Source organism: Oryctolagus cuniculus, chromosome X (genome assembly GCF_051225735.1).
Source record: "Oryctolagus cuniculus isolate XC-2025 breed Fujian yellow rabbit chromosome X, ASM5122573v1, whole genome shotgun sequence".
NCBI classification, from domain to species: domain Eukaryota; kingdom Metazoa; phylum Chordata; class Mammalia; order Lagomorpha; family Leporidae; genus Oryctolagus; species Oryctolagus cuniculus.
The window spans coordinates 77,399,423-77,427,013 of record NC_142888.1 but is presented as its reverse complement, the minus strand read 5'-3'; the positions used below and the strand labels follow the sequence as shown (position 1 = coordinate 77,427,013).

Here is a 27,591-nt window from a genome sequence, read left to right as displayed (position 1 = left end):
GCTCTATGATTATAAGACAAGAAATTGCCAAGATTGTTTTAAAAATGAATTCCTTTAACAATCTCTGAAATTCAAACATTGCCTTAAACAAAAGGCCATTCTTCATGTAGTGTATTATATTATGCTTGATTCTAAACTGGAACTGGTTTAGTTAGGTCAGGTATATGTCTTGGAAAGGTTTTGGTTTCCTCTGATCTAGTTAACAGGTGTAAAGCAGGAAGAAGTTGAATGCTGTAGGGTGTACAATCATAGGAAGTTCTGTTTTTTGAAATAAACCATTAAAGGGGAGGAGAGAGACAGGTTTGTTTTTAAGTACTCTTTATATTTTAGATTGCTATAAAACTCAGTTCTGGTATTCAAAGTGTGTGTCCGTAAGAAAACTTAAAATCCTGTAGTTGGTTAAATAACCATTTGTTGATTGGCTGTTTTATCTCTGGCTATTGGTTTCCCATGTTACTTTGCTATCACTCAATAAACTATAGTTAGAGTCAAAGTTTTATATTTCAGGCTGCTTAAACAATTAAATATTAAATATTGGTCTGATACTGATTAAAAAAAAATTCTGATGCTGCCATGTAGTTTGTGCCTTATCCCAAGCTGCTTTACAGGACCCTTCTTTGATATTTTTCTCCTTTCTCTGGTTCAGTAACCTCACTAAGAACACTATGATGACCCAGAAATGATGTGGAAGAGTTGTCTGACTCAACGACACATTCTCACCACCTTCTTATTTTTCTCAGAAGGATCATGCACACACTATTTTTTTAAAAAAACTTTTATTTAATGAATATAAATTTCCAAAGTACAGCTTATGGATTACAAAGAATCAGTGTTAGCATATGAGTTCCAATGGCTTTGCCATTTTTAAAAATAAATTTTATTTGTATTGATTTTTTAAGCACAGTTTGGAACATTTGCCTTGTGTCTTTTTTTAAAAGATTTATTTATTAATTTGAAAGGTAGAGTAACAGAGAATGGAAGAGAGAGATATCTTGCATCTGCTGGTTCATTTCCCAAATGGCTGCAACAGCCAGGGCTGGGCCAGGCTGAAGCCAGGAGTCAAGAACTCCATCCGGGTCTCCCACATGGTTAACAGTGGGCAAGCACTTGGGTATCTTTTCCCACTTCCACAGGTGCATTAGCAGGGAACTTGATTGGAAGTAGAGCTGCTAGGACTTGAACCTACACTCATATGGGATGCCAGGATCACAGGTGGCAGCTTAATACACTGTGCCACAGTGCCAGCCTTGGCTTTGCTATTTTATACCTCTGTGGCACTGAGGCGGTTTCTTAATTCCTCCAAACCTCAATTTCCTCATCTAAATAATGGGAATAATGCCACTTTCTTTCAGTGTTGCTCTTAGAATTAAGGGAAAACAGTTATAAAGTAAAGCAACCAACATATAATAAGTGCTCAATAAATATTTCCATTTAAAAGTTAACCAATTCTGTCTTACATGGTCTTTGTCAGATGGCTGTGTCTACCTCTTAATTTTCCTGTGTCATCATTCAAGATAAATACCATAGTTTATTTTTTAAAGAATTACTTATTTATTTGAAAGTCAGAGTTACACAGAGAGAGAAGGAGAGGGAGAGAGAGAGAGAGGTCTTCCATCTACTGGTTCATTCACCAATTGGCCGCAACGGCCAGAGCTGCGCCAATCCAAAGCCAGGAGCTTCTTCCGGTTCTCCTATGTGGGTGCAGGGGCCCAAGGACTTGGACCATCTTCTGCTTTCCCAGGCCATAGCAGAGAGCTGGATTGGAAGTAGAGCAGTCAGGACTCGAACCAGTGTCCATATATGGGATGCAGGCGGCTGCTTTACCTGCTATGCCACAGCACCAGCCCCCATATTTATTTTTTAATGTTATTTTAATTGATTAATTTTTTTATTTGAGAGACAGAGACAGGCAGAGAGAGATCGTCCATATGCTAGTTCATTATCCCAAAGCCCACAACAGCCAGGAGGCTAGAACTCCATCTGCGTAGCAGAGACCCTGGTACATTGGCCATCATCTGCCACCTCCCAGGGTTTACATTAGCAGGAAGCTAAATTGGAGACAGAATAGCCAGGACTTGAAACAGGCACTCAGATATGGGATGCAGGCTTCCCAGCTGACCACTGTGCCAAAAATTCATCTCTACATTTAGTATCTTAACCTAAATCAAAGTGTTTCAGCTTTAGTTGGCCCTCAGGAAAAGAAAAAGCAAACTAGAATATAGTGGTAGGTACAAGCAGAAGAGACAAAGCTATGAAAGGGTGAAGGGAAGGTTGATATGTCAAGGCAAGTACAATGAAACATGCAAATTTTATGTAAAAGAAGGCCTATAGGCCACTGATAAATTGGTGTAAAATTTCAGGAAAACTTTGATATGCCCAAAGTTTTCAGGTATATGAGAGATACTTCAAAAGGTTTGTGGGAAAATGGAAATGAAGACTTTCTTTTGGTTTAAAAAGTTTTTGAAATCCATGCATAGCTGTTTTATCATAGGCTTTTTCTGTGAATTTTTTGAAGACCCCTTGTATCCCTGGACTTTAAACGTTTTTAAACCAGAATAAATTTACCTTTTAATTCCATTTGTCAATGAACTTTCTGGGTTACCTTTTTATATTGAGATAGTATTAACTGCATACAGAGAATCCCTCAGCCTATTTGTGGAATGGTATCATTGTTCATCCAGCTAGCAAAAGTTTTTTTTTTTTAAGGTTTGTTTTTTATTTTATTTGAAAGGCAGAGTCACTGGGACAGGGAGGGGAACTCTTATATCTGCTGGTCCACTCCCCAAATGGCTGCAATAGCTGGGGCTGTGCCAGGCCATAGCCAGGAGCTCAGAGCTTTCTCTGGGTCTCCCATGTGGGTGGGTACAGGCCCAAGCACTTGGGTCATCTTCCACTGCTTTCCCAGGTGTATTAGCAGGGAGCTGGATTGGAAGTGGAGCAGCCAGGACTCAAACTGCCACCCCTATGGGATGTAAATATTGCAGGCCGTGGCTTAACCCCCTATGCCACAATGCTGACCCCCAGCTAGCAAAAGTTTAATGAAGGCTGTTAGATGTTAGGGCTTCAACAATGAATAAGACTCCTGTAGTCTACCAGAAGGGAAAGACCCAAAAGTAATAATGGTTCTCATGAAACCTGAACATATTCTTACACATAGAAAATGAACTTACTGTGACCTTTTTTCTCAACATAAAATAATTTCCAAATTTAAACCTTGGATGAACAAAGACATTCACTTATAACCCAATATAATCAAATCTAAACTAAGAACAAATCAAATTTAAACATTGTCATTTCTTTGCAATAATTATTGCATCCTAAAAAAAGAGCCCACTATGAGTTAATTTTACTTAAATAGAACATTGCTCAGCCTATAAATGAAGGTCCGCAGACACCAGTGTCTTGGAATAAAATAGCCTGTTGGCAAGAAAATGAGCCACACCCCATTTAGTTTTTACAAAAATAAAATTCTTTCCAGCTTTACTAAATTGTAGATGCAGTGCACAACATGTACTTCTGCAGTAGTTGGTTCTGCCGCTGTGGAAACAGCCATGTGTGCAGATGCCCTGAAATCCATCTTTTTGTCATTGCTTCTTCATGTAGCTCTCATGCTTTCTGTAGAAGAACATTCTGCTAAGTTTTACCTGGTTCATTGATAAAAGCATGTAACTATTGGTATAGCTGACACCTAAATTTCCTGCCTTGAGCTTCTTGATTGTCACAAACTTTAAATTGGGCAGTGAAACCTGGGATGTCAATTGTGATCATTGTTTTGTTTGATGGGAGAGGAACAAACTAGTGTACTATGTCTGCTGTATATGGTGTCCCTCAAGGGCAGTGATACATTTCTTCCATGCATTACGGGACAGAGCTTTCCTGCTAGGGAGAAGGGAAACAAGCTGAAGAAAGCTCCACTTGCTTCGTTCCTTCCCAGTGCCCCTGGCATGCAGTATGGTATGTATGGATGGATATGTATTTGAAGGAGTGAAAAATGGGTGGCCATAAATAGTCCTTGCTAATAAAAGAATAAATTGGAGGGAGGGGGTGAGCGGATGGCACATAGTTGTAAAACATTAGGCCACCACTTGGGACACCTGCATCCCGTATCAGAGTGCCTGAGATCAAATCCTATCACCTCATCTGATGCAGCTTCCTGCTAGTGCACACTCTGGCAGCCACCAGATGATGGTGTCTGCCACCCACGTGGGAGACCTGGATGGAGTTCCTGGCTCCTGGCTTTGGCCTGATCCAGTCCTGTCTGTTGCAGGCGTTTGGAGAGTAAACCAGAAGATGGAAGATCTCTCATGCTGTCTCTTGCCTCTGCCTTTCAAGTAAATAGATGAGCTTAAAATATATAATGATTTGACCCTACAAAAAGACCAAGCAAATAGCTTCCTTGGTTTTCTGTACCTTTTAGTTTTAAATGAATGAATCTGAGTGAATGTTCTGAGTAGTACTGCTTAACTTCAAAATTAAAGAAGAAATTGGGACATGAATATTTTTACTTTTTTAGAAGCTTTATTGAGATATACTTCACTTACCATACCATCAGATATATGCAATCACTACCACAATCAATTTTCAAACACATTTTTAAAAGCTTTATCTATTTTTTATTTGAAAGACAGAGTTTGAGAGAAGGAGGAGGGAGGGGTGAAGAGAGCAAGGAATATCTTCCATCTGCTGGTTCACTCCCCAAATGGCCACAACAGCCGGAGCTGGGCCGGTCAAAAGCCAAGAGCCAGGACCTTCATCTGGGTCTCCCACATGGGTGCAGGGGCCCAAGCTCTTAGGCAATCTTCTGCTGCTTTCCCAGGCACATTAGCAGGGAGCTAGATTGGAAGTGGAGCAGCCAGGACTCAAAATGGTGCCCATATGGGATGCTGGCACTGAAGGCAGTGACCTAACCCCCTAGGCCACAGCACCACCCTCAGACATTTTTATCATCTCAGAAAGAAACCTATACACTGGCTGTCGCCTTCTTCAGTTCTCTCTCCCAACCTTAAGAATCACTATATCTTTCTTTTGTCTTTAAAGATTTTTGAAAGGCAGAGTGACAGAGAGAGCAAGAGAGATTTTCCATCCACTGAATCACTCCCCAAATGGCTGCAATGGCTAAGGCTGGGCCAGGCTGAAGCTGGGATCCAGGAACTCCATCTGGATCTCCCATGTGGTTGGCAGGGACCCAAGTACTTGGGCCATCTGCTGCTGTTCTCCCAGGTGTGTTACCATGGAGCAGCTGGGACTCAAATCAGTGTTCCAATATGGGATGCCAGCATCACAAGCAGCAACTTAACCTTCTGTGCCACAGCACTGGCCCCAGTCATCTTTGTGTCTTCATAGATTTCCCTATTCTGAGCATCACATGTAAATGGGACCATATTATAGGAGGTCTTTTGAGAGTAGCATCTTTGAATTAGCATGCTTTCAAGGTTCACTCACATTGTAGCAAGTATCTACACTTCCTTTTTATGGGTGAGTAATATTTCACTAGATATATGCTAGATTTTGTTGATCCATTTGTCCATTGATGGGCACTGGATTGTGTTTTGTCTTGGCTCTTATGAATTATCAGCTACATCAACATAAAATGTTTAACCAAATATCAACTAAAGAGCTAAAAATGCTACAGGCAAGGTGGACTTTCTTTCTTTTTTCCTTTTAAAGATTTATCTATTTTGGCCGGCGCCGCGGCTCACTAGGCTAATCCTCCGCCTAGCGGCGCCGGCACACCGGGTTCTAGTCCCGGTTGGGGCGCCGGATTCTGTCCCGGTTGCCCCTCTTCCAGGCCAGCTCTCTGCTGTGGCCAGGGAGTGCAGTGGAGGATGGCCCAGGTGCTTGGGCCCTGCACCCCATGGGAGACCAGGAAAAGCACCTGGCTCCTGGCTCCTGCCATCGGATCAGCGCGGTGTGCCGGCCGCAGCGCGCCGACCGCGGCGGCCATTGGAGGGTGAACCAACGGCAAAGGAAGACCTTTCTCTCTGTCTCTCTCTCTCACTGTCCACTCTGCCTGTCAAAAAAAAAAAAAAAATAAAAAAAAAAAAAATAAAATAAAAAAAAAAAAAAAAAAGATTTATCTATTTTATATGAAAGGCAGAGTTACAGAGAGGCAGAGAGAGAGGTATTCATCTGCTGGTTCACTCCCCAATTGGCCGCAATGGCCGGAGCTGTGCCGATTTGAAGCCAGTGACAGGTCTTCCTCCAGGTCTCCCAACAGGTGCAGAGGCCCAAGGACCTGGACCATCTTCTGCTGCTTTTCCAGGCCATGGCAGAGAGCTGGATGGGAAGCGGAGCAGCTGGGTCTTGAACCTGCACCCATACAGAATGCCAGCACCTACCCGCTACGCCACAGCACTGGCCCCATGATGGCCTTTCTTTTATTACTAGTCTACTGTTAAAATAAATCCTTGTTTTGAATGATTTTCAATACTACTAATTTTTCAATCAAAGTTTATTTTTATTCCTGATACTTACAGGCTTACTATCGTTGATTTATTCCTAATAGCTTTCCATAGTAGTATTTTTATGTGAATAATGGAACCCTTATATAACATATAGAATCATACTTTCTAAAACCTATAATAGTTTTTTACAAAATTCTGTTAAACACATTCATATTTAATCACAATTTTTGAATCTTGAAGAGCAAAGGTAAGCAGTGTCGAGGACTAGAGTAGTAAATAATGCTTTGAAACACAATGGTTACAGTCAACCTGAAGCATTTTTGAACACATACATTTATTTTTTAAATTTACTTCTTCAAATATGAAATACATTCATATAGAACAAAATTCACAAGCTATTAAGAGGCATAATGAAAAATAAATCTGTAACAGTCATCCTTTGGAAAGATTAGTGGAAATAATGTTTAAAACAGGATATGGAATTGATGCTAATTTAATTATGCTTCATTATCAATAGATTTTTTTTAATTCAAATCTCTCGTAACTTTCATTTACTTATTTATTTCAGTGGGGAGGTAGAGAGATTGATCTTGATCTTCCATCCACTGGTTTACTTCCCAAATACCCATAACAGCCAAGGTTTGGCCAGGTCGGAGCCAGGAGCCTGGAATTCCATCTCCCGTGAGGGTGGCAGGTACCATCACTTGCTGCCTCCCAGTATGTGCATTGGCAGAAAGTTGGAATCAGGAGCAGAGCTGGGACTGAAACCCAGGCACTCAGACATGGGAATGCAGATGTCCCAAGTGTTATGTTTACCACTATGCCAAATGCCTGACACCAAACTTTGTGAAGTAATTATAGATTCATACATAGTTGTAAGAAATGGAAGAGAGAGATTCTGTGTACCTATTACCCAGTTTCCCTCAATGGTAACCTCTTGGAAAAAACATAGTATATTATAAAACCATATAGTACAATATCAAAACAAGGGGCTGGTGTTGTGGCACAGCAGATTGAGCTGCCACCTACAGTGCTGGTGTCCCATATAGATACCAGTTTGAGTCTTGGTTGTTCTACTTCTGATCCAGCTCCCTGCTAATGTGTCTGGGAAAGCAGCGGAGGGTGACCCATGTGCTTGGACCTCTGCCAACCATGTGGGAGCCCTAGATGCTGTTCCTGCCTCCTGGCTTTGGCCTTTCCAGCCTGGACATTGCAGCCACCTGGAGAGTGAACTAGCAGATGGAAGAATCTCAATCTCTCTCTCTTCTCTTTTCTCTCGCTCTTGCTCTCTCTCTGTAACTCTGCCTTTCAAATAAATAAAAAATAAGTTTTAAAACTATCAAAGCCAAGATATTACCATCAATACAATCAAGATGCAAAACAGATCAATCGCCTCTAGAATTCCTTTTGTTGCCCTTTCACAGAAATACACACTGCTTTCTCTTGCTGCCACCATTCCTGACTTTTGGACACCATTAATCTCTCCATTTCTATAATTTCATCATTTCAAAAATATATAAATTGTATCATAGAGTGTTGGGGATTGTTTTTTTTCCACTGAGCGAAATTAACTGGATATTCATCCAAATTGGTGTGTATATCAATACTTTGTTTCTTTTCATAGCTAAATAGTATTCCATGGTGTGGATATACCAGTTTATTGAACCATTTACCCATTGAAGGACATCTGAGACATTTCTAGATTTTTGGCTATCACAAATGAAGCTGATATAACTATGTACAGGCATTGATGTGTGTGTCAACTTTCACTTTTCTGGCATTAATCACCAAAGAATGCAATGGCTAGATTGTATGGGAGTTACATGTTTTGTTTTATAAGAAACTGCCCCTTGGGGCCAGCGCCTGCAGTGTCAGCATCCCATATGGGTGCCGGTTCCAGTCCCAGCTGCTCCACTTCCGACCCAGCTCTCTGCTGAGGCATGGGAAAGCAGTAGTAGATGGCCCAGGTCCTTGGGACCCTGCACCTGTATGGGAGACCCTGAAGAAGCTCCTGGCTCCAGGCTTTGGATTGGCCCACCTCTGACTGTTGCCTCCATTTGGGGAGTGAACCAGCGGGTGGAAGACTCTCTCGCTCTCTCTGCCTCTGTCTCTCTATAACTCTATCTTTTAAATAAATAAGCCTTAAAAAAAAATAAACTGCCCCAGTGTTTTCCCAGCGTGACTTATGCTTCTACTAGCAATGTATGTGTGATCCAGTTTTTCCACATCATTGTAGTGTCATTGTTTATCCATTTTGATAGATGTGTAGTGGCATCTCATTGTAGTTTAACTGTTCCTAGATGTCTGATGATATTGGACATCTTTTCATGAGCTTCTTTCCCATCTGTATATCCTCTTCAGTAAAATGCTCATGTGTTTTGTCTGTTTTCTAATTGCATTAGTGTTTTTTATGTTGAATTTCAAGACATGTTTACACATTCAAGATATTAATCCTTTGTCACATATGTGATATACAAATATTTTCTCCAAGTCTGTGGATTAGCTTTTCATCCTCTGTAAAAGGTCTTTCACAGAATAGAAATACCTATTTTTATGAGGCCCAGTTTATTTATATTTCCTTTCAGAGATTATCTTTTTGGTGGCATGGCTAAGAACTCCTCATTAAATCTGGTTCCTGAAGATTTTCTTTATTGTTTCTCTAAAGTTTCATGGTCCTATGTTTTATATTTAGGTCTGTGATCGATTTTGAAGTCAGTCATTTTTTGTAAGTTATGAGGTAGATTGAGGGTTTTTTTTTTTTTTTGCCTGTGGTTATTGGATTATTTTAGCACCATTCCTCCACTGATGTACTTGTTTGTACCCTTGTCAAAAATCAATTGAGCATATTTGTTTAGGTATATTTCTGCATTCCCTGTTCTGTCCCAATATGTCTGTTGTTCTACCAGTATCACACTGTCTTAATTACTATAGCTACATAGTCTTATTTAACACCAGGAAAGTGATCGCAACCACTTTATTTTTCAGTGTTTTCACTGTTCTTAGGCTTGTTCTTTTCCACCTAAGTTTGAATAAAACCGTGACTGTAATACAAAAATATGTTCTTGGATTTTGAAAGGACTTGCATTGAAGAGTTTTGAGATTGCGTATGTATGTCAGCAAGATTAAAAATGGTAATTCCAGGAGTGGGCATTTGGCCTGGGAGTTAGGATGCCCACGTCCCACTTTGGAGTACCTTAGGTTTGATACCCTGCACCGGAGTTCCTGGCTCCAGCCTCCTGCTAATGCAGATCCTGGGAGGCAGCATCGATGGCTCAAGTAGGTGCAGCTGTTCAAACATCACTGGTGGGGCCAGTGCTCAGGCGTGGCAGTTTAAGCCTCCATCTGCAGCGCCAGCATGCCTTATGGGCACTGGTTAGATAGAGTCCCGCTCGCTCCACTTCCCAGCCAGCTCCCTGCTAATGCACCTGGGAAAGCAGCGGAAGATGGTCCAAGTCCTTGGGCCTCTGCACCCATGTGGGAGACCTTTGGAAGAAGCTCCTTGCTTTGGATTGGCACAGCTACAGCCATTGTGGCCATCTGGGGAGTGAACCAGTTGATGGAAGCAATCTCGCTCACTTGCTCTCTCACGCTGGAATTCTGCCTTTCAAATAAATTTTTTTAGAAAGACATCACGGATGGTACTTGCATCCCATATTTCAGTGCCTAGGTTAAAGTCTCAGCTCAGCTTTCAATCCTAGCTTCCTGCTATTGCATATCCTAGGAAGCTCAAGTACTTACATCCCTGCCACCCGTGTAGGAGACCCAAGATTGAGTTCCTGGCTCCTGGCTTTGGCCCAGCCCAGCCCCAGCTATTGTGGACATTTGGGGATTTAACTGGCAAATGAAACATATTTCTCTATTTCTCTGCATCTTTCTGCCTTTCAAATAAAATGAAAATAAATATTTACATTAAAATTGATAATCCTATTAAGGAAGACAGTTTAGTTTCTTTCTAAAGACTAATACTTGGTTTTATTTTCTAGAGAAATGCCTATTATGATTTGAGATCATTGAATAAATACTAATTGGTAGTTTCTCTTCAGATATAACTTGGATGTTTTTTTCTAATTGCCAAGATGCAAGTTTTTCAAAAAAAAAAAAAGGACACATTCTCAGTTTAGCTGCATCACTGTCAAGTTCTAAATCACTAATATGCTTTTGAATTTAAAAATCTTTTGAAGGTTTACTTCTGGAATTTCTAAAGACTATGCATTAGATTTAGAAGAGTACTTATAAAGACTCCTAAAAACTTATTGTTCTGCCTTAAGGAAAACTTGGTTGACCTTTTTGTAGTCTTAAAGAAATTCATTTACCAAAGTAGCAAAATGGAATATGCTACTAAAGCATTGAGATTTAGGGTATAGGAATTCAGGATGTGTTTGCTATTATGAACAGTAAATCAGACATTTTTAAATGAAAGGATGAGTGTTGTGGCAAGATAAGCTGCCACTTGAGACACCCCCATCCCACAATGGGGTGCCGATTCAACTCTCCAGCTAATCCACTTACGATTCAGCTCCCTGCGAATGCACCTAGGAGGCATCGGATGATGACCCAAGTATGTGAGTTCCTGCTACCTGCTTGGGAGACCCAGATACAGTTGCTGGCTCCTGGCTTCAGCCTGGCCCAGCCCTGGCTGTTGTGGCTATTTAGGAAGTGAACTAATGAATGGAAGATATCTCTCTTTCCCCCTCTCCATCCGTGTGTGTGTGTGTGTGTGAGAGAGAGAGAGAGAGAGAGAAAGAGAGAGAGAGAGAGAGAGAGAGAGAGAGATTGTGCCTTTCTTTTTTTTTATTTTAAAGGATTTACTGCCTTTTTTTAAGATTTATTGAATTGGGGCCAGCGCTGTGGTATAGTGGGTAAAGCTACCACCTGTAGTGCTGGCATCCCATATGGGCACTGGTTCAAGAACTGGCTAGTCCACTTCCAATCCAGCTCTCTGCTTTGGCCTGGGAAAGCAGTAGAAGATGGCCCCAGTGCTTGGGCCCCTGCTCCCATGTGGGAGACTTTGAAGAAGCTCCTGGCTCCTGGCTTCAGAGCAGCCCAGCTCTGGCTGTTGTAACCATTTGAGGTGTGAATCAGTGGACAGAAGAACTTTCTCTCTGTCTCTCCCTCTCTCTGTCTTTAACTCTACCTCTCAAATAAATAAATAAATAAAATATAAAAAAAAAGGCGGGGAGAGAGGGAGGAAGAGAAGGGAGAGGTCTTCCATCTGCTGGTTCCCTCCACAAATGGCTGCAATGGCCAGGGCTGGGCTAGGCCGAAGCCAGGAGCTAGGAGCTTTTTCCTGGTCACTCATGTGGGTGCAGGGACTCAAGTACTTGGGCCATATGCACTGCTTTCCCAGCACATTAGCAGGGAGCTGGATTGGAAGTGGAACAGCCCGCACTCGAACCAGTGCCCTTGTGGGATTCTGGCGTCACAGGTGGCAGCTTTACCATTTACACCACAATGCCAGCTTCAATCAGACACTTTTAAAAGCTCATTCTCTCAAGCATTGACTTCTCAGAGCCAGTGTGCTTAGGACAGTCTACCCCACCAGAACTCTGCTAATGGCTCTAGCCAATTTCTGAGGTTTGTAAAGTGGGAGAGGCAAGAGGTTGGTTACTCCTGCTCGGATGAGTTTCTGCTAACAATATCATGTTTAGAAAGTGAAGACCATGAAAACCTTTGGACTTGTGGCAGGATTCATTATAATGAGAGTGTTTAGCTGTTACCAATGAACAGATTGCCAAATAAAATACCAAACAAGCAAGACTGGTCAGTTGCAATCCAGTGTCTAGTAATCTGAGCCAGAATAGTGTTATGTTTATGGATTCAACTCTGTCCTCAAAAAAAAACTAAGATTGAGACATCTCAGCAGAAATAAAACCAAATTTGTGGCCCTCTCCCATATATTTGAATGCTAAGGGCATGTAACCACTTTATGAGACCAATGATGTTTTTGCAGCCAATCTTAAGGATAAATCCACATTGTGTTCAGGATTCTGTGTTGGGCCAAACTTAACAATGACCATTATGTGTAGAAAATAGCAACCATTGTTACTGAACTAAACTGTCTCTGGAGATTTAATACAAAACTTAAACTAATAAAACATAATGGCAACATAACCAAAGAAATTAAACAGAGAAGTGGTTAGAAGCAGAAAGCATGGTGGAATTGTTCAAGTATACCTGGCAAAAGAACCCTGAACTACCTGTAAAGCTGAGAACTGTTTACTTGTCAAAAAAAAAAAAAATTCCAAAGTCTACACACAAAAAATTGTATTTTTCAGCTGTACTGTTTTTGTGAGAGACCCAAAAACTTCAGGACATGCAAAGCAGGCTGTTTGTAGCGACCTTCCAATGAAATAGAATTTATTTGTGTTGTGATTTCAAAGTGGTATATGTGCTTATAAAAATCAGTGGGAGAATTAGGCTGGCATAGGAAATGTTGGCAATCTTAGGGGCATTTTATTAGAAAATGAGGCAACCGTTTTTTTCTCTGTGTAGTTGTCTACATAATATAAGCAGAAGTCAGAAAATATTCACATCCAAGTATATCTGAAACTCTTCATGGCTGCATTTAACACTTTGAAGTGATGGCAACATCTGGTAACAAGTAGAAACCAGAGTCTTATAAGCTATGGATTCATGTTACCACTTCATCTGAATTAGTCATTTAAAGGGGATTTTATGTGTCTTCCCTAAGAACTGACAAGGTTAATCTTACACTAGGGCAAGCTGGCAGGAAATGCTAAAGCAGCCCTCTCTTTTGAAGCTTTTGTTATTCCTGGTGATGTCGAAAACTAGTCGTTTTGAAGTTTGAAAGGCTAAAACAGTGATATCTTAAACGAACTTTTTTCTTTCATATGTGTGTGGGGGGGGCGTGGCAAAGCTGAGGAAAAACTCAATGCACTCAAAGTTTTTTATACTTTCCACTCTACTTTTCTCTGCAATGTCTTTATCTTCTAAAAATACAGAACTTAGAAAATCACTTCAACTGCCGAATGTGATGCTGGGTTTGGTTCCACTAAAAGGTATAAGCTACCATTTGGTTGGCCACATCAGCTCTCAGGAGTCATCCTGTTTTATAGAATTGCCTGATGGGAGAAGAGTAGATGTCTTTTATCTTCACTTATTTGTTGCTTTAAAAAGACAAATGCTACAAGCTCATTCTTGAGGTAATAAACCACTATGGCAAATGACAATGAGTTTGATTTTTTTAGGATGCAATATCACCAATATACACTCACTTAATAAATATTTATTATGTACCAACCACTGTTCTAGATGCAAAAAAAGATTGCTGAACTAAACAGGCAGAAAAATTATTGCTCTCATAAAGCTTAATAAATATTAACATAGTAGAGCAATTTAAAATTATTCAACACTATCACTCAACTTTAAAAGACATTCATTAAATGAGGTTAGGGAACTCTTGAAAATTTTATTTGCAGTTTGGGGAAAACTTGACAGCTGTTCAGAATATAGGGCAAGAAACTAGAAGCTGATAATGAAAGTAAATAGTTTTTCTTTTTTGATCACTGCTATTTTTTTATTTGTGTCAGATCATTTGAATATCAGAGGGATGTCGCTAGTTTAGCTTGTGGATTTATTCTTTAGGAAGGGCTTAATTTGTGTGTGTGTTGGGGCAGGGGTTGAAAAGGCATAGTAGCCTTGGAAGAATTCGTGTAAACTCATGGCATTTGTAAATGCATTTTTTTGTCATTTGAAGAAGTATACAATTCTAAAATGTATTTAATATTCGCCATGGGAAATGAGTGTACTGCTTGGTTATTTTTGCATATGTGAGTAGCACCAGAGCTGACTCAAAGGAGATGACATGATGGTTCCTGTCCTGAGGTGAAATGAGATGACGGGTTGTGGTGGAAAAATGATGTGGTCATGCCCATATTTGCTCACACCTTCTGTTCCTTTCCTTTTATAGAGGCAAACTAAGGAGAGTCTCATTCCTTATTTTTTGTTTCTTTTTTGTATTTTATTTCTCATACCGTTTTTCTTCTTAAGATTGCATTATAACCATTTGAAATTCAGTTGGCTCAAGTTGTGCTTTGTCATAGCATAAGTACTCCTTAGAATGACCATAGTGGAAGCATTGTATGCATTTTAGGAAGTTAAGATTATGTGTTCATAATATTAACATATATGGTCATAAGCATGCCGAGTTCTTTGTAGGTGTGAAAGGCATGTTTCATAAATCCTTGTTTTCTGATACCATCTAGTACAGTTCCTTAATACAAGCCAGGAATTTTAGTTTTGCTTACTAAGATATCAAATACTTTCGTATAAGAATTTTTAAACACTTTTTATGAAATTGCCCAAACATGCTAAAATCAAACCATGAACTTCCTCAATCTTTAATAATTATTAACATTTAATATTCTTATTTCATCTTTTTTAATGTTTTCTTTTTCTTTTTTTTAAAGATTTATTTTATTTATTTGAAAGAGTTAGAGAGAGAGGTAGAGCCAGAGAGAGAGAGAGAGAGAGAGGTCTTCCATCTGGTGGTTCACTCCCCAGATGGCTGCAACGGCCAAAGCTGAGCTGATCTGAAGCCAGGAGCTTCTTCTGGGTCTCCCACATGGGTGCAGGGGCCCAAACAGTTGGGCCAACTTCTACTGCTTTCCTGGGCCACAGCAGAGAGCTGGACTAGAGGTGGAACAGCCGAGACTCGAACTGGCGCCCATATGGAATGCCGGCGTTACAGGCTAGGGCTTTAATGTGCTGTGCCACAGCGTTGGCCCTTTATTTCATCTTTTTCCTCCCATTCTGTTATAACTGAGAATTATTTCAGAATAATCCACATTATTAATTGACCTATAAATATTATGGTATACTTAGTTTTAATTATTTTAACACATTGATAAATTTTGCATTTCATATAGGCTTTCACATTTATGCCCTTGACTACTTTAAACCCATAACTACTTTATGTTAGGAAAGGACATTCTTACTGCTTCTTAAAAGGAGAGTTTGATTTGCTACCTAGATTGAATGTTAAGTCACTTCTTAATATTTTTTAAAAATGTATTTATTTAAAAAGCAGAAAGAGATCTTCCTTCAGCTCATTTCGTTCCCCCAAATGCTTGCAACAACGAGGGCTGGGCCATGCCAAAAGTTGGAGCCAGGAACTGCATCTGGATCTCCCACATAGATGGCAGGGGCTCAGGCACTTGAGTCAGCATCTGCTGCCTTCCCAGGTGCATTAGGAGGAAAGTGGATGGGAAACGGGGGATCCGAGACTCAAGTAGGATGGTACGCAGCCATCCTAACTAGCGGCTTAACCTGCTGTGCCACATCACGTGCCCTTTAATCTTTTATTTATTTATTAATTTATTAGCAGTAAGCATGCTAGCCAAGTTTAATGGAAAGAAGTAATGAAAGGAGTATACGTGACAGATCAGACAGGCATCTCATTAAACAATTGAGAGTCCAATCTGCCTTCAGATTGGAGTTTCTATGGGTGTGGGTATGGATCCTGTATTTTTCCTTCCCTACACCATTTCTGGTATATTGGTGGGTGGAAGGCTTTCTGGGTATTGGAATTCCTCCTGGAACTTCACAATAGCCCCCTTGGTGAAGGGCATCTTTAATCTTTTAAAGTAGTTTATTAGAGGAGGGGTGTTTGGCACATAGGATTCCTGGCTGGTGTCCAGGCTCCTCTGTTTCCAATCCAGCTTCCTGCTAATTCACATCCTGGGAGACAGCAAGCAGTGACTCTAGTACTTGGGTCCCTGACACCCACGTGGGAGACCCAGATGAAGTTTCTGGCTCCTGGCTCAGTACTGGCCATTGTGGGCATTTAGAGACTGAACCAGAGAATGGTAGATCCATAGATCAAACTCTCATTCTCTCTCCTGCCCCGTGTGCCACCCCCCACCCCACCCCATATGTGTGTCTGAGGGAGTCTGTCTCTCTGTGTCCTTCCAATAAAATGAAAACAAATGTTTTAAAAATAATTTATTTAAAGTTTTAAAACTTTTTAAGCATGCCTTGATAAAGTCATGTCTTTGGAAAGTGCACCCAGTTCAGCCAAATGTGCCTTGAAGGAGATAAGCTGTAGATTGACCTTAAAAACTGATATTCATAAAATGGTGTTTCTTTTTCTGGTTGGATAGCATAGAACTTGGGTTAAAACCTGGATAGGCTGGTGCCGCAGCTCAATAGGCTAATCCTCTCCCTGCGGCGCTGGCACACCAGGTTCTAGTCCCGGTCGGGGCACCAGATTCTGTCCCGGTTGCCCCTCTTCCAGGCCAGCTCTCTGCTGTGGCCAAGGAGTGCAGTGGAGGATGGCGGCCATTGGAGGGTGAACCAACGACAAAGGAAGACCTTTCTCTCTGTCTCTCTCTCACTGTCCACTCTGCCTGTCCAAAAAATAAATTAAAAAAAAAAACCTGGATAAATAATTTTGAAAATTCTGTAATCAATTAAAAAATTTTTGTTAAAGCCTACATATTAGTTTGTCTCTAAATTAGATGGCTCCATCATAAATATTACTAAATATAGCACTGATTCTCAAAAGGTGGATATGGGCCCTTGGCAGGTCAAAATTACTTTCATAGTAACTCATGCTAACACTAAGGTGTTATTTGCTTTTTCACTGTGTTGACATTTGCGTTGATGGTACAAAAGCCACAGAGAATAAAACTGATGGTACCTTAGTGAGAATCCAGGCAGCAGGTGACACCACACCGTATTAATAGTCATTGTTCCTCAACATAATCCCTTCACCATTAGAAAAAGCCCTACAGCATGCATTAAATTTGCAAAATGTCCTTGATGAATCAGGGAAAATTAATTTTATGAAGTTTCAATTCGTGAGTATACATATTTTCCATATTCTGTGTAATGAGATGAGACATACCCACAAAGCGTTTCTGCTCAATTTGGATGTAAAATGATTGTCTTGAAGAGAAGCACTTATGCAATTGTTCTCAGATATGAGCTAAACTAGCTGCCATTTAAAATTGGAAAACATTTTTTCCTGAAAGATTGAATTGACTGATTAGGCAGAACTGAATATTTGAACCAAGCGTACCTCTCACTGCAAGGAAAACAACTGAGAATATACATTGCCAATGATAAAATTAGAGCTTTCAAGCACAAATTTAAGTTTTTGAAAATTTGTATAGCCACCATGATGTCTTCTCAATACTTAGACTTTCCTAATGAGATTGATAGTGTAATTAATGAAAGTGATTTGTTTGATATTTTATTATGCAGGGTGTCAGTATTTGAAAGATCTGTATAACTTAGTGCAATAGTTTGGCAAATAACCAATGGGTGATATTACAAAATCAAGCATGGGCAAAAGGGTCATTCAAATTGCAAGATAGAGCAATGAATTTTAATATAATAGAATATGAAAAACAATTGATACTGTATCAGATTTCAGAGGGTAACAAACATTTAAGAAAGTACTCCTCTAGTTTTAGTGTGGTATTGAAGAAGGTTATCCATAATTATTTGGAAAGATTCTTAAAATACTTATCTTTACAGTATTTCTATGGGAGGCCAGTTTCTCTTCATATACATTCTTGAACTAAAATACATATTACAACAGATTGAATACAGAAGCATATAAGAAAATCCAGTTGTATTGGAATAAGCTGAACAAGGTAAACAATGTGCAGCAAAGTTTCACAAAGTGCAACCATATACCTATGCTACTTTTCTAACCAAATTTTTTTGCATTAGTTATTTTTCATTACAAATATTATTTATGTTAACATGTAGTACATTTATTGTTGTTTAGATTTTTTTTTATTTGAGAGACAGAGACAGAAAGATCTCTCATCTATTTGTTTACTCCTCTACTGCCTGCAATGGCAGGGTGCTGGGCTGGCCAGGCCAAAGCTGGGAGCAGGGAACTCAATCCACATCTTCCACATGGGCAGCAGGGCCCCAACTACTTGGGCCATCATCTACTGCCTTTCAGGGTGTGTCTTGGCAGGAATCTGCAATCAGGAGTGGAGCCAGGACCTGAAGCCAGGTGTTCTGATGTGGGATGTGGGAGTCTTAATTACTGTGCCAAATGCCTGCCCTGTTGTTATTGTTAAAATAAATAAATGTCTTTAAAATCTACCACTTGTAATTTCTAATGTGATACATCCATGGCTAGATCTAACCCTTATGAAAAAGGTCCTGAGGTCTAAAAAATTAGGAATTCTTGGGCTAGTTGGGATTTTGTTTGTTTCTGCCTCCTCTCCCTCCCCTTTCCTTCTACCCTTCCCTTCATTCTTTGAATGAGAAACCCTCAGGACAGAAAGGTGTAGAGCATATGAGTTATTCCTTTGTGTTTTTATTAGCTATGAACAGAACACAGATGTCTTTTAAACCAGTTCCTTGCATCGTATAGAGTTCAGCTGATGATTTTTGGAAATCTCGTACTTAAATTGCCTCCAATTTATTTCAACCATCTGGTTTTGGTGCATTAGGATAAAGTAGATAATTGAATGTCCAATAAGGTGTTTTATTTTAAACTTTTGATTGCTTTGTTATACAAATAAAAAGCTAATAAATACTATCAGGGAACCACCCCTTGGAATATGGAAAGTAAGATATTTTTGTGATTGGTTTTTCTTCCCAATTATGAAAAAAGGCTTATACAAACAAGATCTACTTGATAAAATTGACACATCCTTGTAACAGAAAGTTTGTACACCTAATGCTGTGCCTAGTTTAACTTTCCAATATATTCCAAAATTACAATAGCAATTTGCTGTATGTTAATTTGGTACCTATTGTATATATTAGATCCCTTTATCTAATGCTTCACTCATTGTGAGCGTTATTTGCTTGCTTTGTTTTCATAAGTCGTGAAGATGAGTAAAATCCTGTTTTATGAGAGGAAAATCCACGTGATTGAGGTGTGGCACTAAGCACAGTGGGAGAGGCCTCCGATGTGCATGTCACACATGGAAATAGTACAGCCATTCCTGGGTGTGGTGGAGACCATGGCGTTTGGGTAAAAGTTGGACGAGACTTTAAAAATACTACATTTACACCTTGTGTTCTGACTGTGTATTGCAGTGATTCATATATGAAACTTGCAACTTTTTGGGTATGCTTGTTTATATTCTGTGAGGGATATGTGTATGCTCGGGGGCATGTGTGTGAAGTCTCGACTTGGTTCCTAACATCTAAGAAAGAGAGAGCAAGAGCTTGGTTTCCATTGACTTTCCTTAGCATTCCTCATGATTAAATTCAGATTCTAACACTAATGTTTCATTCTGTGACCTGCTTACAAAAATGTAAAATTTATTACCTTACTCTTGCCACCATCTTCCATTCTCAAACCAGTCTTCATCACCCATAGTAAAAACATAGGTTCTGTTCCCTTACAGAGTCACACACACAAGTACAAATGTGTGCCCCAAGCACTGCACACACACCCCACACATACACTTAAGGAGATGAATGAGATACAAATTTACAAAATGAGCAGCAGACTAAAACTGGTTTTACAGAACTGTCCTACCTACCACTTACCAAGTAGATGTGCCATTTTCAAAGGGAATATCTATTCCTAGAATTTTGATTACACTATTTTGCTGTTGAAATAAATTCCATCATGTTATGGTGAATAGGCTTGAAAATCAACAACTTGGTGTTGACAGATTTCACTCTGATTAAAGATTAGCCTTGACAATAGGGAAAGCACATACGTTCCCCATGACCAAGAAAGGGAAAGTCAAGGAAATGGTTTTTAAGGAGCACTGTTGTAATGACCCATAAAACTTGTTTCTTAAAAAAGCCCTCTTCTAAAGTTGAACATTGCATAAGAAGACGTCAAAAAGTTTGTGGGAAAATGAAATTAAAACATTGGTTGGTTTGAGTGCGAACAAATTTGGAAATCCAAGTATATGTTTAAAATATCCATTTCTTCTATGATCATGCTATGTGTCTGAAAAAGGTAATTATGCAGCACTAGGAACTAGTCATCTAAAGAGTGTGTGAGGTGACAGGTGTTGCTGAAGAAAAGGTAAGAGGGGAAAAAACCAGCACTTCTGGTCTGACACTGGCAACTGTCTTCTTACCAGGGGCAATGTGTTGTGCCTCTGTTTTCTCTGGAAAATCCTTGATAATGCCTATATGTGCGCCTCATGTCCCCCGCTTCCCCCACCCGCTTTGCCATCAGCCCACGGAGCTTGGTAGTTACTATCTCCTGTATTCCTGATAGGCTGCAGGCAGACAGTGTTGTCCTTGTTTTACAAATGGAGAAATCGAGACCTGGGAAAGTTGAAGAGGCTTCGTTCACATAGTGAGTCAGCAACAAAGACAGATGGAAAACCATGTCTTTTGGCTCCTACTGTTATATTCCTTCTGTGCTAAATCGTGTTGCCTTTTGATATTTCACGCAATTTTTGTGATTGGTGAAAGCACTTGACTTCGGGAGACAAAATGTAACCCGATGTGTGTTGATGGCGCTTAGTCATGAGGCCAAGGGAACGCGGTGTGCTTCAGAATGGGGACTGTCCTGCGAGAGTTCCTTTTCACAACTGAATGCACTGTGAGTTGCCTCCCGGTGCATCAAAAATGTCTCCCTTTATTTTATATTGTTTCTAAAGATTAGGATATATTATCCCACTTTTCCATCCTCATAAAGCAGATAGAGCCAATGATGTCCTCCGAGTTTCATCCCAGCCTGATTATAATAATACCTGCCACTTCCTCATCTCCTTGGTGGACCCAACCACTCTTAGGTTCTAATATCTTCCAATTGACTCCTCATAGCAACCTTATGAAGTTACGTGGCATTAGCTGCACTAAACCCAGGGGCTCAGTCTAAGTGCTTTCTTCAGGGTCATGCAGACGTCAAGGTTGCCCAGACTCCTACCACTCTAATTCATCCATTGTGCTCCATTTCCTCTCAAATTGTTAACCTGCCCTGTGTCACTATAGGAATGATCTCCTGAGCCTCGCACAGTATTTACACTGATGATCTGTTCTCTCCCATGAAGGGCACTCACAATGAACCAGTTGCTTAATTTAGCCATTTACTCATGGAATTGTTAGACTGGTTAAAAGGCAAGTTTCAATAATAAAAAGAGTAGTTATCACATGTACCAGGCCATGATACATTTATGGTATGTATTAACTCGTTGAAGCCTCACAACAAAGGATAACATAGTTAACTTTTATATGAAGTAGTCCCTGTTATCGTTAACCAGGGTGGGAAGCAACTTGCCCAAGGACATGGGTAACTAGTACGTTGTGGAGCCAGGATTTGAACCCAGTCTGGCTGCAGAGCTCTTCCCTGTGCAGTGCTTCCTGTCAACAGAAAATGATCCAGTTCAGCAAGTATTGGTTTTGTTCCTATGGGCTATGCTGGTAGAAATTATAAGCATACTTCAAAAAAACTGCAAAAAGGGGAATTGAAAGGTAAATTTATTTTTGGTTGAAGCACAATTTTTGAAATCCACACAGTATTTTCATATATACATTTTCCATGAACTTTTTGAAGTACCCTCACGGTTCCTACAAGTCAAAGCCATGTTTTCAACCAAAACCAAAATGTAGATGCTTGAAGTAAATGGTATAGCACCTCACATACAGACTAAAATGAATAATAGAGCATATAAGTGGTCTGATACAGTTAATGTGCCTTTCTAAGTAATGTACCTGATTGTGGATGAGTGACTTGGGCACTAGGGAGAAGCTGTTCTTTCTATGTGTTCTAAAATAAGGAGGTTACTTGGCTACTGTTCAAACTCTAAATAGGTATATGGGTTGTAGCTATTTGACCTGAACCAACTTTGAATTCTCTCGAGTGCTTGTATGGTTCTATGGGAGCTGAAATGAAAAAACAATTTTTTTTTCTCCAAATGTTGTGTTTAAATTAGACTTTATTAAATCCTTGGCAAAATAGTGCAAGGCCAACAGGAAGGGGCTTCGTAAGTATTATATCATTCTTTTGTCAGAGTGTTCTCCTTTCTAGCAGGAAGTGTTGTGACTTGCTCTCTAAAGATGCAATTGTAAGAAGAATGTTGGGTTTCCAGATTGCCCTTCTGGGCGTGGGAGAAGGTTCTTTCTATTAGTGCTGCGAGAAAGGAACGAAACAGGTTTGCTCTCGTCGCAGAAGGGTAACTATTTTAATATTATTTTGTTAGGCTCTAACTTGCAGATTACTAAATATTTAAGCAGAAATTCATGTTTTAAAGCTGGAAATTCCTGTTACTTATTGGGAAGGCTAAACGTTGAGAGTCACTTTCAAAATAATATTTATTCAAGTAGAACCAAGTTTGTTTTACAAGCAATTATTTTGGAAGTTTAGAATCTAACCTGTTCTGTGTATATTTCATGTTTTCTTTAATTTAAGAATGTTTTGGGGACTTTGTGCATTTGAAAAATTGGTCTTGAAATCCAAATTACATAGCTGGATTTATCACATTTGATACCAAAAGTTTAAATGCTAGAAATTATTCTCTATGTAGATTGCCAGGGGTGAGGAACATGGGATTCTAAATGTTTTTGATCCCTGTTAAATGATTTTTCAAAATTCAAGAAATGGAAGTTGAGGTGACGATCATGACAGAACATGCCATGATTAGATTATCACTCTGCTATTGCAAACTGACTTATGTCAAACAGTAGTCTTGGTGTTTATAATTTACAAGATGTCTGAAAAGCACTGCTGATGTAGGTTAACGTGGCAGTGATAGTGATTTCTGGTGCTCATAGATTCACTGGGGTTTTCTGTCACCTGGTGATCAGGTAAGTTTGATAATTTTTTCCTATATTTCTGGCAAAGGGAAGTATAGGGAGTATATAGCAAATCCTGACTCTGAGTTAAGAGTCACCTGTCTAATTGATTGAACTTAGTATAATGGTATGAAGTGCAAAGTAAAGTACGAAACAAGTGAATCTCGGTGCTTCAATCAACAAGTACTGCATTTGAGAACATATGAGTAAGGTATATAACACTTGCAAGGAGCACTTTCAGTGACAGATCAGATTTCTGCTGAACTTAAAGTGGAAGCTGAAGTTGTGTGTTACCTGGTGATTTCTGACCTGTAGGTCATAACACTGTGTGGTATTTTCGTGTTGAGTTGATGCTGCTAGCTAGCCTGATCTTGCCTGGCCATATGCACGTGTGTGGGCCCCCTCCCCTGTGCAGCCGTGACATTTGCCCTGGGCTTCTTTCAAACATGTTAATTTTTAGAGGAAAAGAGGCTGCAAATACCCCTCAGGTCTGAGGGTTAATTCATTTCGTTAGCAGATTTATTTTTTCTGTAATTCATTTAGATTTCTTTTGGAGGATGTAAAAGTTTACTTAAGAAACATGGAAGGGATTAAACTTTTTTAAAGTGCCCTATTTCAGTCCTAGGAGCTGATAGGTCTTAGCTTTGTAAAGATAGGGGAAGGAAGAGTGTCTTTGGGGGTTTGATATATTATTCTTCATCATAGGAAAAGGGACTTTTAGATCATTATTAAGACTTGCATTGAATATGTACAAAATTCTTGTCTGACAAGCATTGAAAGCTATCTTTCATCTCGCTGAATTAAACGTTTCAATTTTTGGAAAAGTGATTAACGTATATTTTTAAATAGCCTTTGCTTTCAGATCTTACCTTTGTTTATTAAGTACAAAAAGAGGAAAGGAAACTTTTACTTAAAATGGAAGCATTTGATGTTTCTCCAGGAAATGACACAGGATTGGGCACCCTTTGGGGTTTAAGTGACTCATAGATATTGGCCCTGAAAAAAAAATTAACTAAAATCTAGCAGATGCTTGAATCTAGCACCAAATAGAGGTATTTCCAGAAAAAGGAATTCATTTCTTGATAATAATGTAGGAGTGAAATCATTATATGTGTGGTATTTAAAGTCATTCAGGGAAGAGACATAGGAAGGGAGGAGCAAAAGAAGAGGGAAAATCCTGGTAAATGTAGACTCGGTGGTGGGTTTATGGGTAGTTGTTATATTGTTTTTTATTTTGTATACACTGAAAATTTTCCTAATAAAAATGGAAGTCTGACTAGTTTGAGGTAATTTATATTTATTTCTAAATGTTAATTGTTCTCTATAAATTGCAGGCCTGTCAAAACATCATCTGTGTATGATGTATCTTACTGTAAAGGTGAAACCTGCTCCTTGTAAGCCAACATTGTTGCCAGTAAAAGCAGTTTCTTTAAAAAAAAAAAAAACAACCCTGTTTCTGTTTGACTTTCAGCTAAATTCAAAGGACAGTTTGCAAACATCTTGAGTTTTGTAGTATACTGAAGTGTTAAACAAGAGGAGAAAGTGAAAACATGATAATAGGCCAGTTGCATGTGAAGAATGTGAGCACCTTATTATGTCTTGAGAATTTTGTTCCCAGCCGGCTCCCATAGCATATGTATTTTTCAGATCACACAAGGTGACTGATAGCCTGTGTGCCCTTGTGTAGGTCTACTTGTTTGCCATACATCACACCATCAGCATTCATTTATTCAACACACATCTACTAGGCGCTTGTTGTGCACGAGATGCAAAGTCAAGATACCAACTCGTCTTTCAAAGAGTGCACAGACTGCTGGAGGAGACAGAAGAAGTAGATCGTCTCTCACTGACAGAGTTGACAGGACTCTAGGGAAGGCCAGGAGCTGGTTAGCAACTATGACCCTGTGGTATACTTTTTTTGAAATAGTTCAAGCAGATGGTCTCATTGGTTGTGGGTGTTAGAGACATAGGAAGAGGACAAAGATAGCTCAGTTCTGTTTGTGGTTTTGGACATCTCTGTGCATGCTCCTGCAATCCTTTTTGTAATTTATTTTTAATTGACATTAAAATCACACCAATTTGGGGGAAACTATGTGATGTTTTGATGCATGTATACATTATGTAATATTAAAATCCATATAAGCATATTTGTCTCCTCAAACATTTATGATATCTTTGTTGCAAAAAAAATTAGGATCCTGTCTTCCGGGAAAGGCATCTGGCCTAATGGTTAGGGTAGCTGTGTCCCACACTGGAGTACCTGAGTTCCAGCTCTGACTTCCAGTTCCAGCTTCCTGCTAATGCAGATCATACTACTCACATGGGAGACCTGGATTGAGTTCCTGGCTCCCAGCTTCAACTTGACCTAGCCTTGGCCATTACATGCATCTGGGGGAGAAAACCAGTGGATGGGAAGTCTATTTGTCCCTCTTCTGACTTTTTGCATTTCAAAAAAAAAAATTTAAGATTTATTTATCTGAGAGAGCACCAAATCCTAACCACTAGACCACTAGAGAAGATAGGTTTATTTATTTGAAAGGCAGAGTGACAGAGGGAGAGAGACCTCCCATCCACTGGTTCACTCCCCTAAATGGCCACAACACAAAGGGCTGTGTCAGGCTGAAGTCAGGAGCTCCATCTAGGTCTCCCTAGTGGGTGACAGGGACCCAAGTATTGAGTCATCGTCTGCTTCCCAGGTGTGTTAGGGAGCTGGATCAGAAGCAGAGTAGCTGGGACTTCAACTGGCACTCCAAAATAGGATATGGGCATCCCATGCAGCACCTTAAGTGGTTGCTCCACAACCCTGACCTCTAAACAAAAGTATTTTCTTAAAAATCCTTTCTTCCAGCCTTTCTGAAGCAGACAGTACATTATCATAATCTATAGTCCCCATACTGTACAAGAATATCACAACTATTTTTATTTGCCATCTGGGCTCCCTGCCCTTTTTTTTTTTTTTTTTTTTTTTTTTTTTTTTTTTTTTTTACAGGCAGAGTGGACAGTGAGAGAGAGAGACAGAGAGAAAGGTCTTCCTTTTCCGTTGGTTCACCCCTTAATGGCCGCTGCGGCCAGCGCACCGCGCTGATCCGAAGCCAGGAGCCAGGTGCTTCTCCTGGTCTCCCATGCAGGTGCAGGGCCCAAACATTTGGGCCATCCTCCACTGCACTCCTGGGCCACAGCAGAGAGCTGGACAGGAAGAGGAACAACCAGGACAGAATCTGGTGCCCCGACCGGGACTAGAACCCGGGGTGCTGGCACCGCAGGTGGAGGATTAGCCTAGTGAGCCGCGGCACTGGCCTCCCTGCCTTTCTTAAACCTTTACACAAGGAGCCTTCAGAAAGTTCAAGGAAAATGTATATTATGAAAAAAATTATGTGTGGATTTCAAGTTTTTTGCACCAAAACAACCTTATCTTGTAAAAATATTGTATACAAATATATGTTTTACATTTTAAAAAGTTATTTATTTATTTGTAGGGGAGAGAGCGCGAGCCAGCAAGTGAGCTTGCATCCACTGGTTCACTCCCCAAATGCCCACAATGGCCAGGACTGGAACAGGGTCTAAGTTGGAGCTGGGAACTCAATCCAGGTCTTCCCCATGTATGGCAGGGACCAATTACTTGAGCTATGGCCACTGCTTCCTGGGGGTCTGAATGAGCAGGAAGCTGGAGTCAGGAGCTAGAGCTGGGAATCAGCTCTAGGACTCAGATGTGGGACTTGGGTATCTTAACCAACCACTGCAGTAAATGCCCACCCCCTAATCCATTGCGTTTTAATGAGTAACACCTTATGGCAGCGAAGAAAATGAAAGTCTTTACATTGTGTGGCAGAATCAAGCCCAGGTGGGGAATGGGCATCTTAACTGGTGTTTTAACCACTTAGTGCCCACCTCAAACTTAGCCATTACTTCCATTTTTACAGGAACGTTTTGAGGCCTTCTTCTCTATGTCTCCTAAATCTGAAGGAGTTGTTGGAACAGCACCCTTGCAGGAGAAAGCGGTTTCTTCTTCACCTTCCACAGTAGACAATTGTTTAAATCTCCTTATGTCCAAGGCCAATTGTTGTTATAGGTAGGCAGCTACATGGGGTTGGATAAAGGGTAGAGCTGGCCTTCAGTAACGGTGCCTTCCAAAATGTACTTCTCAACTGATTTGGAATTTGAAACATATTTCATTATGGATATAGAAAGGTTTTTTTTTTTCAGATTACTTAACAAATGTGCTTGAAATTTTGTACCATGTTCCCTGAATATTTTGGTGTTCAGGTTATTCTAATCAAAATGAATTGTAGATGCATAGTTGCAAACTTTATCCAAATTTGCGTTCCATTAGCCAACTGCTTTATTCTCTAGTTTGTTTGTTTATTTATTTGTTTATTGTAGTGTGCTTACTAGAAAGTTTTAGATTACATTTCTATTTTTTACCTTTTTTTAAAAAAAAAGATTTATTTATTTCAAAGGCAGAGTTACAGAGAAGCAGAGG

At 39.9% G+C, this 27,591-nt stretch overlaps 1 protein-coding gene across 10 annotated transcripts in view; it reads left to right on the top strand.

Annotated features, from left to right (window-relative positions):
- The window catches only part of PLS3 (plastin 3), a 92,232-nt gene that overhangs the window by 8,855 nt on the left and 55,786 nt on the right, over positions 1 to 27,591 (top strand). Inside the window, exon 1 of one of the 10 annotated variants that reach the window (XM_070066621.2) lies at positions 22,318 to 22,492. The exons of 6 other annotated variants lie outside the window; for them this stretch is intronic. The gene's annotated coding sequence lies outside the window, so the exon portion shown is untranslated. Of the gene's footprint in view, positions 1 to 22,317; positions 22,493 to 27,591 lie in introns of those variants that run through there. 3 more of the 10 variants (XM_070066622.2, XM_051827282.3, XM_051827281.3) reach the window with 3 other exon arrangements.